General features: G+C 36.2%; 1 protein-coding gene across 1 annotated transcript in view; it reads right to left on the bottom strand.

The window, feature by feature from the left end:
- CDK14 (cyclin dependent kinase 14) overlaps positions 1–15,076 on the bottom strand; it is a 316,963-nt gene that overhangs the window by 65,523 nt on the left and 236,364 nt on the right. The gene's annotated exons all lie outside the window — the stretch shown is intronic.

Below are 15,076 nucleotides of genomic sequence, written 5' to 3'. Positions count from 1 at the left end.
GACAGCTCAAAATTCATACAAATTTTACAACTACAGAGCATACAATATACCATATCACATATACCCTGCCTAGTATGCTAAAGCATCATGAGCAACAGCATCTTGAAAGCAACTGTTCTGATTCTTCCATTTAGGTTTTATTGAGCATACTGACAGACTGAAATTTACAGTGCTGGAAACAAATGCTTATTACTATCTAAATGCATGAAATCCAAGCTTACAATAACAGCAACATTTATACAACTTTGTGAGTACCAAATTTTAAAATCCAATGATGCTTAACTTGCAACATTCGCATCAGGTTTCATAAAGACATTTGTCTTTTGGGAAGTACTGACTTCTTACTTGTTCATATATTCTTATGGCAGGGGGCTGACTCTTCATTAAGTGTTAAAGCAATGCAAACATTAAACAGTAAGTGAATTATCTTTCCTAAGCTTCCTAGAGAAGTCTGAGAAAACTTATTGTTTCATTGGGAGCTGTATTCTTGGGAATATTATAAGAAAATATAATCTAAAAGTAATAGACTTGGAGGGGAGAAAGTAAAATGATAATCAGTAATATGTGGCCTGGGTCTACTAACCTACAGCTGCCTCCTACATTTCCAAAGCTACCAAACTTTTTGTAATATGCAGTCAAAAAAAAGATGCTAAATCTTGTCAATAGCATGTTGTTATTATTAGTAGGTAATTTCATAAATTCAACCATGCTCAGTAAAGATCTCTTGTTGGTTAAACACCAAAGTGTAAAAAAAGTCTCTATTCTGCAATGCACTGTTTTCCCAACTTCAGTCCAAAATACCACAGCATTTGAAAAAAAAGATGTTATCCTTGAAAATCCATAATTCTACAGCATGTTTCATGCAAATGTTCATTTTTTTTCAGCTCAAGCTGACTTTCCAGAAAACAAATTCAAGAAGATGGATTAAATAGCATTACTCTTTTACCACATTGACATGGCATAATTTATATGGATCGGTGTAAGCAGAGGTGAAAACTGCCTCTTCAACAAAGAATGGACAACACTGAAAACACTAAATGAAAAAAATAAATTGTTATTACATTGAGACCTTTAAGTTACAAATGTCATAGGGACAACTTTTTGTCCATGTCCATACTATAGTCAGTGTGAAAAATAAAATAAATTAAAAGTCAAAAGCATCTCTAGTAAATTATGTGCTGGCATATGTATGATATGCTGATGTTTGCAATCATTAAAAAAATATGCCACTGGCTGTCTTTTTAATTTCTAGCAACTGCATGCTAGATAGAAATTTGAATACTGTGCCTATCTGATCTCTTCTTGAGAACTAGCAGGATATTGATCCAGAAATTGCCCAGGGATGAATTGCCCAGGAGTGCTGACCACTTTGGGACATTGTATCTCATCAGTCATAATCTTATAGATCACCCAGGATTAGGATTCGGAATTGCTATTTCAGGTTAAACAACTGAACTCCAGTGTTTCTGATGGGCATAATTTTTTTCTGTTTTTATTTTCAGTTCATGACAAAATAGATACACCTTGAATGAAACAGTCATTGCCTATAAATTAGATTATAAATTACGACTAATTTCAGAGTATTTAGTACCAGATTGTCGAAATTGTTCATTAAACTTCTGTGAAAATTACAGATAATTTTATTACAGAAGACAGCAAAATACCAAAAGAAAAAGCTAATTGTAACAAAGAAAAGGAAAGGGAGGAGTAAATATTCAGGGAGAATTGATATTAATTCTTCTACACATCCACAATTTCCATGGAATGCTGATTATATTAAGTCTGTGAGGCCTGTCTTGAGTCCTAACCCCCCTTGCACCAATTAATCGTTCAGAGGTTCTGGCAATGCATTTCACCAGTGTAATTTTTTTCCCCACAGAGGTAAATGCATCCTTTTTAAGAACGATAGTAAACTTGCTCTGTCTCGAATAAGCACTACTTTTAATTCAGAAAAATGAGGTCACTTAAGTAAGTATTGAAACATTACTCTCCAGTATAAGAACTACACCATTGATTAGTTGACCCATAGGTATAGTGAAGATGCTAATTAAGTAAGGCAAAGCAAGAGAAAATAACATTCAAAGATTAACTAATTCTGAATTGCAAGTGAAATTATGGATGACACCGTAGTTCCTCGAACAGAACAATGCTGACATTTTGACTGTATTAATGATCACCAGCATACCTGGCATACTGCTAAGATTTTTTTTTTTGCAAGAAAATCAGATTAACTTATATAAATTGAAAATATTCTGAGTAGGAACAGTTTAGAAATCCAAAGTCACCTTCCCAGTCTAGACACAAAAAAGATACCTGTTTACTGAAATCAATCAAGAAACCAAAGATAAGCATCAAATAATCAGCAGATTATCCATTAATACAATATAAAATCAACAAAAATATGTAGGGCTGCAACATAATCACATCAACTAATTAAAAAATTATGAATATATCAGCCATAATTAGAGCTGGTTTTATAATTATTACATAGAAAAAAAGACTATATTCATTACACAGTCTGCAAAAATAGTTCAATCTGCAATAATTATTAGACCTACCTGCACTAATCATACTCTAGGTAGTGCTAGGGGTGTGGGGGTGGTGTTATTTGTTTGTTAGTTCTTTGAAAATTCCAGTTGCTACATTATTAGTATTATGGTTCCAAGCATTTATGAATTTTAAAGGGACCATATATGATCTAGTGTCACCTCCCGTGTAATACAGGCCAAAGATCATCCAAGTAACTCATGGATCAAATCATCACTTTCACCTAGACTCAGTTGTATCTTTACAGTTCTACATCAAAGTTCTGTTTATGGAGCTTTGCACAGCAATGAAAAAAATCTTCTCCAGAAGTCATGTGTTCTGTGAAGGTCACTTCTGGAAATAAGTGGACACTGCAAAAAGCATATGCATGTGGGCTCCTAAGGTTGTCAGTATTAAAACTGATGCCTTAGTGGAATGCATGACTAATTTTGGTGCTTTGTTTAAAGACAAGCTATTCTTTTACTTATGAAAAATGCACTGTATGATCATGTATTTAAATTACATATGCTACACTGGAATTGTTCGGAAAACTCCACTTAGTGCATAACCTCAGTGGTCTGGAACGTTGGAACGTTTGCTTTTGTTTCTTTCATTAATTTTTTTTTACCAATATTCTCTTTAAAATATTCTCCTTAAAACATTAATAATTTCCCCTTGAAACATGATTCCTTAATAGAGCCAAAGGCTAAATTTTCTGATGGGGTTCAGTAGTTAAATACCTAATACGGAAAAGTTAACAAAAAGAACTAAAGAAAAAAAAAAGATTTGATTTTTAAATACACCTCCTTCAGTACGAGACAGGATGGAATTTCATACAATATGGCTTTGTGTCTAAAACATAATAGCATGTTTTGTCTCACAGCAGTTGGGCCATATAGGAACTTGGCATGCATGATATGGCAAGTCTCAATATTCACGCTTCACTTGCTGTCACACTAATCACTGAGGAACAGTTACTAGCCATGACAGCATACATACTTTCAGAAAATGTGGTGTACAGCAGAATACAGAGAAACCTTTGGCAATGAGCATTAAATAATATATAGATATTGTTTTGAGAAATATTTTTGGGAATATTTTTACATACCCACTCTGATGACATTCGTGAAACACACTGATTTTCAATTTAATCCCAAATGCTACATACCACCTTAGCTCAAGAAAAACAAACACCATATAAACCTGTTTCACTTGAAACATATATGAATCTGACTAGACTTGAGCAGTTGTAAATCTCAATGGATTACAACAATTTGATTTAATTTCAGAAAACAGGCTTAAATGTCTTTCTACTGCAGAGGAAGGTCAGTATTTGGTCAAGCAGAACATGACTAAGATCACTGAAGTTTGCTTTAAGCTCTTGAGAAAAAAAAGTTTGGGGCATGTGCAGTGAACTTCTGAACTTGGGGTGATTTGCTTTTAAATGCAATGAAGAAAGCAGCTCAAATTCACATTAATAATTAAGACAAATGGGCATTGAAACAAATGGAGATAATATGTTGTCTATACGGTCTTAACAGCATGAGGTAAATACTTCCCAAAGCAAAAATCATTTACTGTGCATATTTTCTATGTGAAGATATGATGCTCACAATGTATCATTAATTAATTTCTCAACTGGCACTAATAGCATGGTCTAGAGGAGTGAGGCACCTAATTCCCTTTAGAAATCTCAGCTCTGCTTCTTTATTCTAAGCAATTCTTTGCAACCTGAAATGCTGAAAGACAAAACCACAGTTAACTCGAACAATCACACCATTTAGTAGAGTTTAAAGTTTAATGGTATGAAGAGAACAAACAAACTGGTGTAAATCAGGCAGGACATACGGTAGCCATACACAGCTCGTTTCACAGAGGACACTGTGGTCCCCTCAAAAACAGGGTTCCTGTACAGTTCCTTTGGTACCTCACTACCAACACACCGCCACAATGGTTGTACTCCCCATTTTCACCCAAGTCTGCTTGAGGACAGCAATCTTTCCCCCTTGTCCTTAGCTTTAGCCTCTCCTGGGTTCTGACACTGTACAGCACCATATATTGTAGTTAATGATTTCTTTGCAAATTCATTGCCTTCTGACCAGCAGATACAGACATACCCTCATGTGCCTTGATAGTTCGTATCTCTGAATATGCACGCCATCCTATTAGCAGTAGCTATGTGGCACACAGAGCAGGGCCTACCTTAAGTAGCATTTCATTTTTACAAAACACAACAGCCTTTTCTGTTGTTACAGCCATGCCGAGAACACCTACCGTCTTCAAAGACCTGACGTGCCAGCTCCAGCATGCAGGAGCTGCTTCCCTAACGCGCCTGATGTGCCTCCATGGAGCTTTTGTAGAGCTTATTTAGCCATTATGAAACCACCATAACAAGTGAACACAAGTTTTGATGCGATGCTTTTAGCTTTTGACACAGATAAAGGCATAAAACGGTACCTCAAGACGAGCATCTAACAGAGTAAAGATGTTACCATCTTTTCAGTGTTTTACACAGAGGGTATCGAGGACTAAAACTGATGAACAAAGAGAGACAAAGCTGTTTGAAGGCTCACTGAAGCAGTGTTTTACTCACTGCTGATCAATCACAAAACACAGAATTTGCTCTACAGCATAGTGTAGAGGTACCTCAAGTCAAACTGTACAGTAAATAATACAATCAAACAGAGCCATAGGAATGACATGTCAGTGTTGAGATCGTTGAGGTAGTTGAGATAGATAGATGCAGACACCTGCATCCCAAATTGAGATACTGGCAACAGTTTAGATTCAGAAACACTGAACTCTCTACGCACGCAGAGTAGGAAAATCCAGTCTCCAGGCTCCCTAGGCCATCAATTTAATTGCACTCTGGTAGCTCCGTACCTCACTAGAAGCAAGACTGCCATATTAGTGCAACATCTAGCTCAGGCTTCTTGGATGAGCTAGACTGGGGCAAAGTCTGCACTAATGTGGCTATGCTGCTCCCTTGCTCTGTGCTCCTGCACAGCACTGCACTCCACAGTCTTCAGACCATCATCATTTCCATGGGGCTGTATGAAACGGTCTCTTTGGAAATTTAAAAATTAATTTGATTCCTTTCAATTATATTACCATATCACAGCAGTCTTACCCACTGAAGTACTGAAAAGGGGGTCAAAATATTTATTATTACAATAAAAGCCATGACAACCAATGATAAATACGCACTGATATGGCACAGAGATAAAAAGAAAAGTATCAGTGTTTGATTCCTTGGTATTGCTGTTAATGTCAATGTAGCAGAGGTCAGAGTCCCATTTGGAAGGCTGTGGAGGTAAGTTCATTCAGAGCATTCCAGGAAGGTAATAATAACCCTGGCCTGTCTGAGCTAATTCTCACTTGACAGTTGCACAGATGCCATTAGCAGGAAAGCAGCCAAGATGAATAGCATTTAACGAAAAAAAGTGAATCTAACAAATGAAGGTTCTAACAATATAGGCAAGTAGGTTTTCTTTCTATTTTAATTAATATAGATTTACCTCTAGCTATATATTTTTATACACTTGGTAAATTTTTAAAAGAATCTATCAACCCAGTAGGTAAATCATAATTATAGTTGCAACTCCTGAACTCAGAACAGAGAATTAAGATGCTTACACTGTTCATGAGTCACATTAGGCTTCAGAGACTCCATCTGGACACACCTAAGCTAGACAATGAAATGATCCAGCCTCTCAAGGCAATTCACATTTGACAATGGCCATTAAGCTCAATTACAACTTGATCATAAAATCATTTGTATGTGTCATCACTGAATGCAACTCAAGACAAAAACTTAGATATAAGTGTATATTTCTCCCTGAACATCTTTCTGCACTAGATTTGATGTGTTTTTGTGTCTGTTTCAGATGTATTAAGATATTTCTTCCACACAATACTGCTTGTAAAATCCAGCTTGAAAGGTTTGCTTCATAGAGGAAGCAGAACATTAACACCATTACAGAACACACTACCTTAAAATTGAATTTGGTAAATTTGATGTTTAAATGCTAAGCTTAAAGACAATCAGACAATATACAACAGACTTAACAGTATCCTGAGTTTTGTTCTTCTGCAGCCTGACATGCACCCAGGCTAGCCCTCGCTCTGATGCCTCAGAATAAATATGCTGAGCTGTGAAACCTTCCAAACAAACCCAGCACCAACTATTGAGAACTTATGGCAGGAAGATAGTTAATACTGTTCATAGACAATATTGCAGATATTTCCCCTCCTAGTTCTATATTATTCTGATACAGAGTAAGGCTTACATTTGATGTAAGGCATCTTTCTGCCAGGATAATATATGCTGGAGCATCAAATGAAAAAAGAAATATAGAGTCTACATGGCAGACATCAAAGTGAAGAAAAGCTTATTTAAACAGAAAATATACAGTATATGCCAGTGATAACATACTCTAAGCTATCGAGAATGTGGTTTTCTGTTTTAGGATCATGTAACTTCCTTAATTTCTGGGAATTCCGGGATTGTGATATTCCAGGCAACATGACTGCTGGGTACAGTGTTTTGCAACTGTTTAAAACCACAACTAACTCATTAAACTAAAAGAAGGCTACCTTAAGTAATTCACAGTATTTTACTCAGTTTTCAGCAGTTTCTCTTAGATACAGGTATTTTCCAGAATAAGTATTTCTGAAAAAATTTTAATTAGAACATGCCTTACTATTTTGTCCTAGAAAGAATTTAGCAATTACTTCTTTTTGATTTTACATGCCACCACCAATCCTAATTCTTTCAGCATCCCAATTAGCCCAGTATTAAAGATACTAATTATGGAAGACATAGCACATTACTTACACCACGAAAGACCACTACTGAATATCCCAGATTTATAATTTACTGGAACATCTTTGTTTGTTGTAAGTGCAATTAATGAAGAACAACACCACAGTGGTGACATCTAATCAGTAGCTTTTGATTATTTGGAAATTCTTTAAAGGGCATGAATCTTCTGATCAAGGTGAATGTTTTTTAAAGGCTGTCAATCTCAGCAAGTTGAACAGAACATCCTTGGAAAATAAACAGAGCTAGAAATAATTACTAACAATGATTTTATGAACTATTATTTCAGCAGAAAATGGAGAAAATATAACTTTAATCCTGAACAAAAACTCTTCAAGGTTTATGTTCTCTATAAACGTTTCACTGAGAACTGAAAATATAAGTTAGTAATGCAATAAATGCCCTAACAAATATATCAGATTTTTCACTTAATGCTTTTTACAGGCTTAAACCAAACTGAGTGAAAGAAAATCACCTTTTACAGTTTGACTCTTAAAGGAAGAATGCCTTTCTGTTATGCTTTTTAAAATAAGGCATGGTGAATTTATATCAACTTCACTGAATCTTGGGGCATGATAAAAGGAAGAAAATACAGCAGTGCAGTTAACATTCCATAGCATTCTTTCTTCACATATTTATTTCCTCACTGGCTGGACATAAGCCAAAAAAAATGAAGGGAATAACCCCCTTAGCCCCCAACATAGAAATAGCTGAAATAAACCTTTGGCACACAATGCAGTCAAAGCTCTGTGCTTTTCCTCCTCCTCCACCCTTCATCCATGCAAAAAATATTCCAAAGTTAAAAAAACCCAAACTGATTTTCAGATTTGTCAAATAGGTGCACCCATTACGGTAGTAAATTAAGTTTTCCTTTACTTCCTTTATCCAGCTGTCTTTCTGGACCTATTGCCTTTAGAAAAAAAACCCCAGAACTAAGTGCTAGTAAGTAAACATTAGTCCTACTTTATACAACTCTACCATCTTTTCTGATATTTTATTATCTTGGCTTTGAGAAGTCTTAATTTCATTCCAATGTAAATAAGAACTGGTCTGTTTGCTCAAGAACTCTTCAACAAGGGTTTGCTGCAAGGTTGCAGCATGCAGGCAGTGCCCCGAGAAGGGTGACCTTGCTTTAGTCAGTGAAGCCAAAGATCATTTATCACAGTTAAACTACAAATCTGTCTTGCTGGGGCCTCAGATCCATCAACCATTTGGAAGCAGCTACTCGTCCTGTCCTCCCACAGCTCCCTAAAACATCAGATGGTGTGATCTTTTCTATTACTGTATACCTCCCTGCTAACAAAATATATTTTTATGGATATGAAACCAACAGGAGTACTTTGTATTTATTTATACAGCTCATTAAAAGTGGATAGAGATTTGGAGGCAGAGAGAATGCCCCAAGCCTAGAAAGCTCGGGAAGACAGACCCCAGGCATATGCATGTATTTAACTTAGTGTAGATGAGATGCCTGGCTGAACCCAATGAGACTAAGCAATTATGTAAAAGCAGGCATCCTGAACTTTTTGCAACTATATTCCTAAGCTAAGACATGACAGAGAAATTATGCAGAACTAGTAAACATTGAGAGGAGGAGACTGAGGTGGTTATAATGAGAGCATATGGGCAGTATATTCAAGCCATGCAGTCAAAAATACCTTATTATGTATTACTATGCCTCTGCATTTAGACAGACATCATATAGAACTAGCTGCATTTAGACAGACATCATATAGAACTAGCTGCAGCTCCCTGACCCTCAGGTACTTGGTTCAGATGACATCAGAAGAGAACACAGGATGGGACACTACATTCACATCAGCACTGTGGTGCAGAAAGTGCTATCTCCAGATCCCCTCTCCTGATTTAGTACGCCACTCCTTCTTTACATTAATGGAGACAGATACTTTCTAAAGTGAACATTAGGTTCTCTTCAAGTAGGGAGAAGCTGGCAGACTGAAGATCCAGTGCCTGATACCAACAGCAGTAATACTTTTTGAGAGACAAATACATTTGTGTTAATTTGTTAAAGGAAGTATGAATTCAACTTTGAAGACAGAAAAAAACCCCTAGGTTTCTTAGGCAGCCCACCATAGAAGGAGAAAACAGCGATCTCTCTACTATGCACTTTGGAGAAAACAGAACATGATTTTGCACTGTTTTTTTTAAAAAAGTGAAACATTACACATCCACACATACCTATATTGAAGTTGCTTGAATATAATGCAAGAGTTATGCCTTTTTACCTATAAACAGCTTGGAGGTCAAGCACCAAGCCACAAATTCCATATATTTTAACTACCAATTACTGAAATACGTGGACTTTTAAGTGCCTGTACTCACATATGTGTGAGGATGCAGTGCTGACATTCAGAAATTGGCTTGCAGTAGGGAAGAACTCAACCCTGAACCATTTTTGCAAATCCTATCCTGTCAAAGTATCATGAAAGAGAGACAGCTACACAGGGAGTTACTGCTACTTAGGCATAAATCAGCATAGGTGATTTAAGAACTAAAATCAAAATTGTTACCTATAATAGTGACCGCTAAAGGTCAGATTTCCCAATGAGCCAGCTGTCACTAAAAATTGACTGTCAGCAGAGCTCAGACCACGTCTAATGATTCAAAATAAGCATCTGGATTTTCAAAAGATTTTGCACACATGGAACTGTGGAATCCATGGAGCTCTGTGACAGGTCTGGTCATGTGTGCTGTCACTGAATCTGACGGGACGGTAAATAAACATCTAGGTCTTGGTTTAGGGTCCCAAATGGACATTAAGCTTCTGCAAAAGCAGATATTTGAGACTGACAAGTCCTAGAAGCTTCCAAAATGAGAACAAGAAGCCTGGAGAAAAAGACCACAAACAACTGATAAATGCAGTATCTGGGCACAAGCCCCTCTGATTCCCAGAAAGGAAGGCAGCAGTTATGAGTCTGCCTGAGTTATCTAGGGGACAGGAGAATGCATAAATATAAGAAAGGGATCACTGACATAAAAATAGGGAATAGGAGCAAATACATGGCTTTGTGAAGGAAGAGAGGAAAAGGCAAAATTATGGAGATTTTGAAAAGGATAAGAAGGAGCTCAAAACGAGGGAGTGAAATGGCCAGTGTTCGGATAAGAGCTGAACAACACACAAAAATAAACTGAATTTACTGGCTGCTTTTTGTATGATCTGAAGAAGGGTGTTGATCAGGAGTGAACACGAGAATTATATTACAATAATCAAGATCAGAGTGGCAGAGTTGGTTGGGGAAGACAAAATATATCTTGGAAAAGCTGGAAATAAAACAATATTGTAAAATGTATATAGCATTCTGGATGCATGGGATAGGAAAAGAAAGATAAAAAGCCTCCCTAAGGCTTCAGTCCTAAGTGACAAAGAAGACTAGCATTACAATGAGAGTAGGAAACTTGACTGGGAATATGCTCAAGTGTGCACAGGGAATAGTAAGAATCTCTCTCTTAAAGCCTATATTGCCAAATTAAGCAGGGCTAGGGAGATTGGTCAACCATTGAATGTCCACACTGACCCTGGATTATTTTTGCCTACACCAGCTAGCATGCTCCAAACCCACTCCTAGACACAGTTTAGGGAATAACTCATGCCAGGCACCATTCCCGAAAGGAGGCAGGTACTAGGCTCCTACAAGGAAGGCATGAAATATATTATGCTAGAAAACACAATTCCTACGGTCTGCAACATGGGTCTTATGTAATTCTGGAAATTTTGATTTAAAAATCTAATGCTGAACAACCCTGAAATAATAACTGCAGCTGCAGCTGCATGGGAACCACATAAAGCCCACAGGAGATGCACACCCAAGTGTTACTTAGCATAGCTGTAGCCAAGGTCTGCCACATGGCCTCGGGGCCAGAAGATAGTCCCAGGCTCTGCTTTAGTTAGCAGTATAGATGTAGGTTGTAGCTGATAGAAAAATGATATTCACGAAACACTATCTGTCAACATCTCAGGAAAATTTATGCCCTCATAGTTGGCGAAACAAGTTTGACTCAAGGGCACTCTAAGGATCAAATAGGAAAGAAATAAAAGGAATATAACAGTATTCTGCAGAAGTCATAATTCTGAAGGAAGGCCAGTAATAATCGGGAGCATGATTTTTGATGTCAGGGTGGTGAAATCAAGTTTGAAGCACAATAACAATATACAGTAGTAAACAGAGCTTTAAGACTACTATAAAAATCTAACCAAAGAAGCAATGCAAAAATGATGGTGAACATGCAATGATGTCAGAGAGAAAACCATAAATTTCATATATTTTTGCAAGATTTCCTTACATTTAGTAATTTTGGATCCAAATAATATCCATATTTTAAAAATATTCTGGGTTCTTAAACAATAGGAACAAAAAAAGCAAACAATAATTTTATGAGAATGTGACAGAACTAAAAATTTAGTTTTTTCAATTTAAATTCTTTGCACTAAGATTTTAAGTTTATAAATCCAACATGAAAAATTAGGTCTTCTATTCATTTGTATTTTCAGCCTTCTTTTGCAGCAGTGATCACAAAACAAACACAGCTGGCATCTTTATTATTTTATTCACTGAAGGATTTAGCTGGACAAACATCACAAAGATGGTGGCTGTTTTCATTGAATTTATGATCAAATATGCACCAGCATAAGATCAACTCTGTTACATCAATTATTATGAGATGTGAATAATTTAACAGAAAGTTGTCTATTTGTAAATCAGATCTTACAGATAGAAATTCAGCTGAGGTAGCAGCCAGTTGATACACACTGTATTATACATTACAGAATTTAAAAGGATTTTTTATCACATTCACTGATAAACATTGTTGTTTACATTTTGCTATCTTGTGAGCTGTTAATTCAGGCAAACAAGACTTAAAATTTTATTTTAAACTTTAATTAAATTCATTTTTATCAGAGAAGAATTTAGTGATGTCTTTCAAAATTACAGAATATATTTCCTACAAAGACTTAATTAAAAACAATAGACAAACTACCATCACCACAATATTTTTCATGGCTTTTTCCATAGATTTTCACCAGAGGCTGTTGTTCAGCCTAATATCAGGAGAGTTATAATAATTTTAACGCAGAATGTGTGCCTTAGGATAAGGGATTGACTCAATGCCTGAAAGAAAAAGGTCAGTTCCCTTTGGAACCACTTGCCTCTTTGCCCTCCAGCAATAACAGGTGCAGCAGCCCTGTACTGAGGCTTGTTATTCACAATGTGTTGCTGAAGATACATAATCTAACCTCTCTGTTTTATTGCATCAGCAAGGATTATAGTCCCCTATCTTCCTATTTTGACGCAGGTCAAGCAGGCAATGAATGTACATACATGGTGACCTGCTTGCAGCCAGCATCTTTCACAAATTCTCTACCAGTAGTTTAAAATTTTCTAAGCTAGGTCATTTAAAGAAATCACAAAATTCAATTATAAAACTGTTTGGCTAGTAAATAATTTCAAATTCTGAAAGAAATCACTGTTTTCATTAGTCTCCTACAATGTTATTTGTTTCTGCATCACTAATTGAAAAAAAAACCCTCATGAAAAAGTAAAAATTCCTGTTTCTCTGTCCTATGTGGCAGGCAAGAAGTCAGAAATCTGGAGGCAGATACATGAAGCAACACAACCAAAAACGCAGGAAAGGAAGTGATTTTCTTGAATGAATTTTGAGAGACGGTCACAGGAGTTGCTCATAAACGGCAATACTTGAATACCTGTGATCCTACCACAGAAAAGGTGGTGGTCACAATCACGCTGAAACCCCCACATGAGACCATCATAAAAGAAAGTAAAATAAGTATTTACCTAAGATAATTTTGATGTTTGTATCACTACAGAAATCTTAACTGCTGTCTGTAAGTCTCCAGCTGGCAACTGAGCCAAACGACATGGGTTTTGAGACTGGTTTAAACTACCTGCAGTGGTGACAAAACTCAGTAGCATTATTCATATTATTATACTTACTGCCTGCCCGCACCATTTCTCAAAATTATCTACATTTCTGAAATCCTAAGATGATAATCAAAGAAACTATTCAGTTAAAGAAAAATTATCTGTAATACAAGACAAACAGCAGAGGATAATATCAAACCATGGACAACAACAGCAGTTGCTTAGCAGTAAGCACTTTTGAATGCCAACCCAGTTCTCAAGGTGCCTATCATTTTGACTCTCCGTTTAGAAAACTCTTGCCTTTAACGGCTACATACAAATAATGAAAGACCCAGTAGTAAGGTCTACTTCACTTATATTACTGCCTTCACAGTATGTCTTCAATTCCTAAAACAAATATTTTTAAAACACATCTCAGAGATTCAATTTTGTGAGCAATGTCATTATCTGGAAAAGAGAGATCTCAGCAGAAAAGCCAACAGTACAAAACTCCAGCAAAAGGGTAGAATTTGGAATGTGACTATATAATGATGCCTGGTGCCTCCAATCAGAAAGTATTAGACTTCAAACCAAGACATGAACACAGACACTATCGCAACATATGAGTAACCAAAAACATAATTCTGAGAAGTTAATAAAACATTGGCATGCAGAAATGTATAAGGAGAAAGAAAAACTGGAAACATCTGAAGAGTTGATCAGAAAGTACTCAAAAACATTAATGAAGAACATATATTGAAAAAAATTATACCTGGAAAAACCAAATAAACATGTCTATCTGATATATGTCTCAATATCTTAAGGAATTCTTAAGGAACTAGTGAGGATAGCAAACAAATGTAAGGCACCTTTTAAAAGTCTTTCCAGGAAATCTACACAAGAATACTTAGTTCTCTTTCCTCATTCCTCTTTATATGTTTATTACTGTAGCTAAGTTTCTGTAACATTATCTAGTTTTGCTCTCCATTCTACAGTATTGTTCTAGACTTAAAAAAATATAAATGTATGCACATAATTCCTTTCTGGTTTTCAAATAATAGAATCTTGGCAAATATTTGTTGGGCTTTGACACAGAATATAGAAGCAAAATACAGGAGAAACAAAACAGACAGCATGGAAGCAAATTTAGATTTCAGAAAAGAATAAGACAACAATGGCAATCAAAAGAAGAGGTGACTCATGAATAAGACATCAGATAAATTATTTTTTAAAATGGGCATAATCATTGGTGGAACAAAACAAGAAGAGACTACGTTTGATGCCATTTCTATTAAAAAATCTTGCTCTGTGGACAAACTCTGAAGATCTGGGATGTGACACACCATCTCATAGACTGAAAACTGGCTGACAGACCATAAGTAAAGGGTAATGATGAGTGGCAATGTACTGAGTTGGAAGAGAAGTGTCCAGCTGTGTCCCAGAGGGATTAGCGTTAGTCACAGTTTTATTTAACATCTTTATTAATGACCTAGACTAAGGGATACACTGCAAACTGATTCAACTTTTGAACGACACTAAATGCTGAAAACAGCATAAAAGAAAAAGATTTTGGTAAAAAGAAGCTAATAGAAATGAGATATGTGGGCAGAAAATCTACAAACAAGATAGAGCATAGAAAGCTACAAACAATTACTTCCAGGGAAAAACCACCCTGAATATGGATAGGTCCAGAGATAATAATGCCAACAAAATCTAGTCCAATGCCAGATACTGAATTAAATGTTGCAGAAGACAACAAAGACCATCCATGTACATTTGCGCTGTATTTTCATGGCTGTCACGGATGGGAAAGATACAGGACAGTAACAATGTAATTTTACTAATGAAA

The sequence above is a fragment of the Lepidothrix coronata genome, unplaced genomic scaffold (genome assembly GCF_001604755.1).
Source record: "Lepidothrix coronata isolate B3197 unplaced genomic scaffold, Lepidothrix_coronata-1.0 Scaffold62, whole genome shotgun sequence".
Taxonomy (NCBI): domain Eukaryota; kingdom Metazoa; phylum Chordata; class Aves; order Passeriformes; family Pipridae; genus Lepidothrix; species Lepidothrix coronata.
Note: the sequence above shows the minus strand (reverse complement) of the source record. Positions and strands in the feature narration are given on the sequence as shown.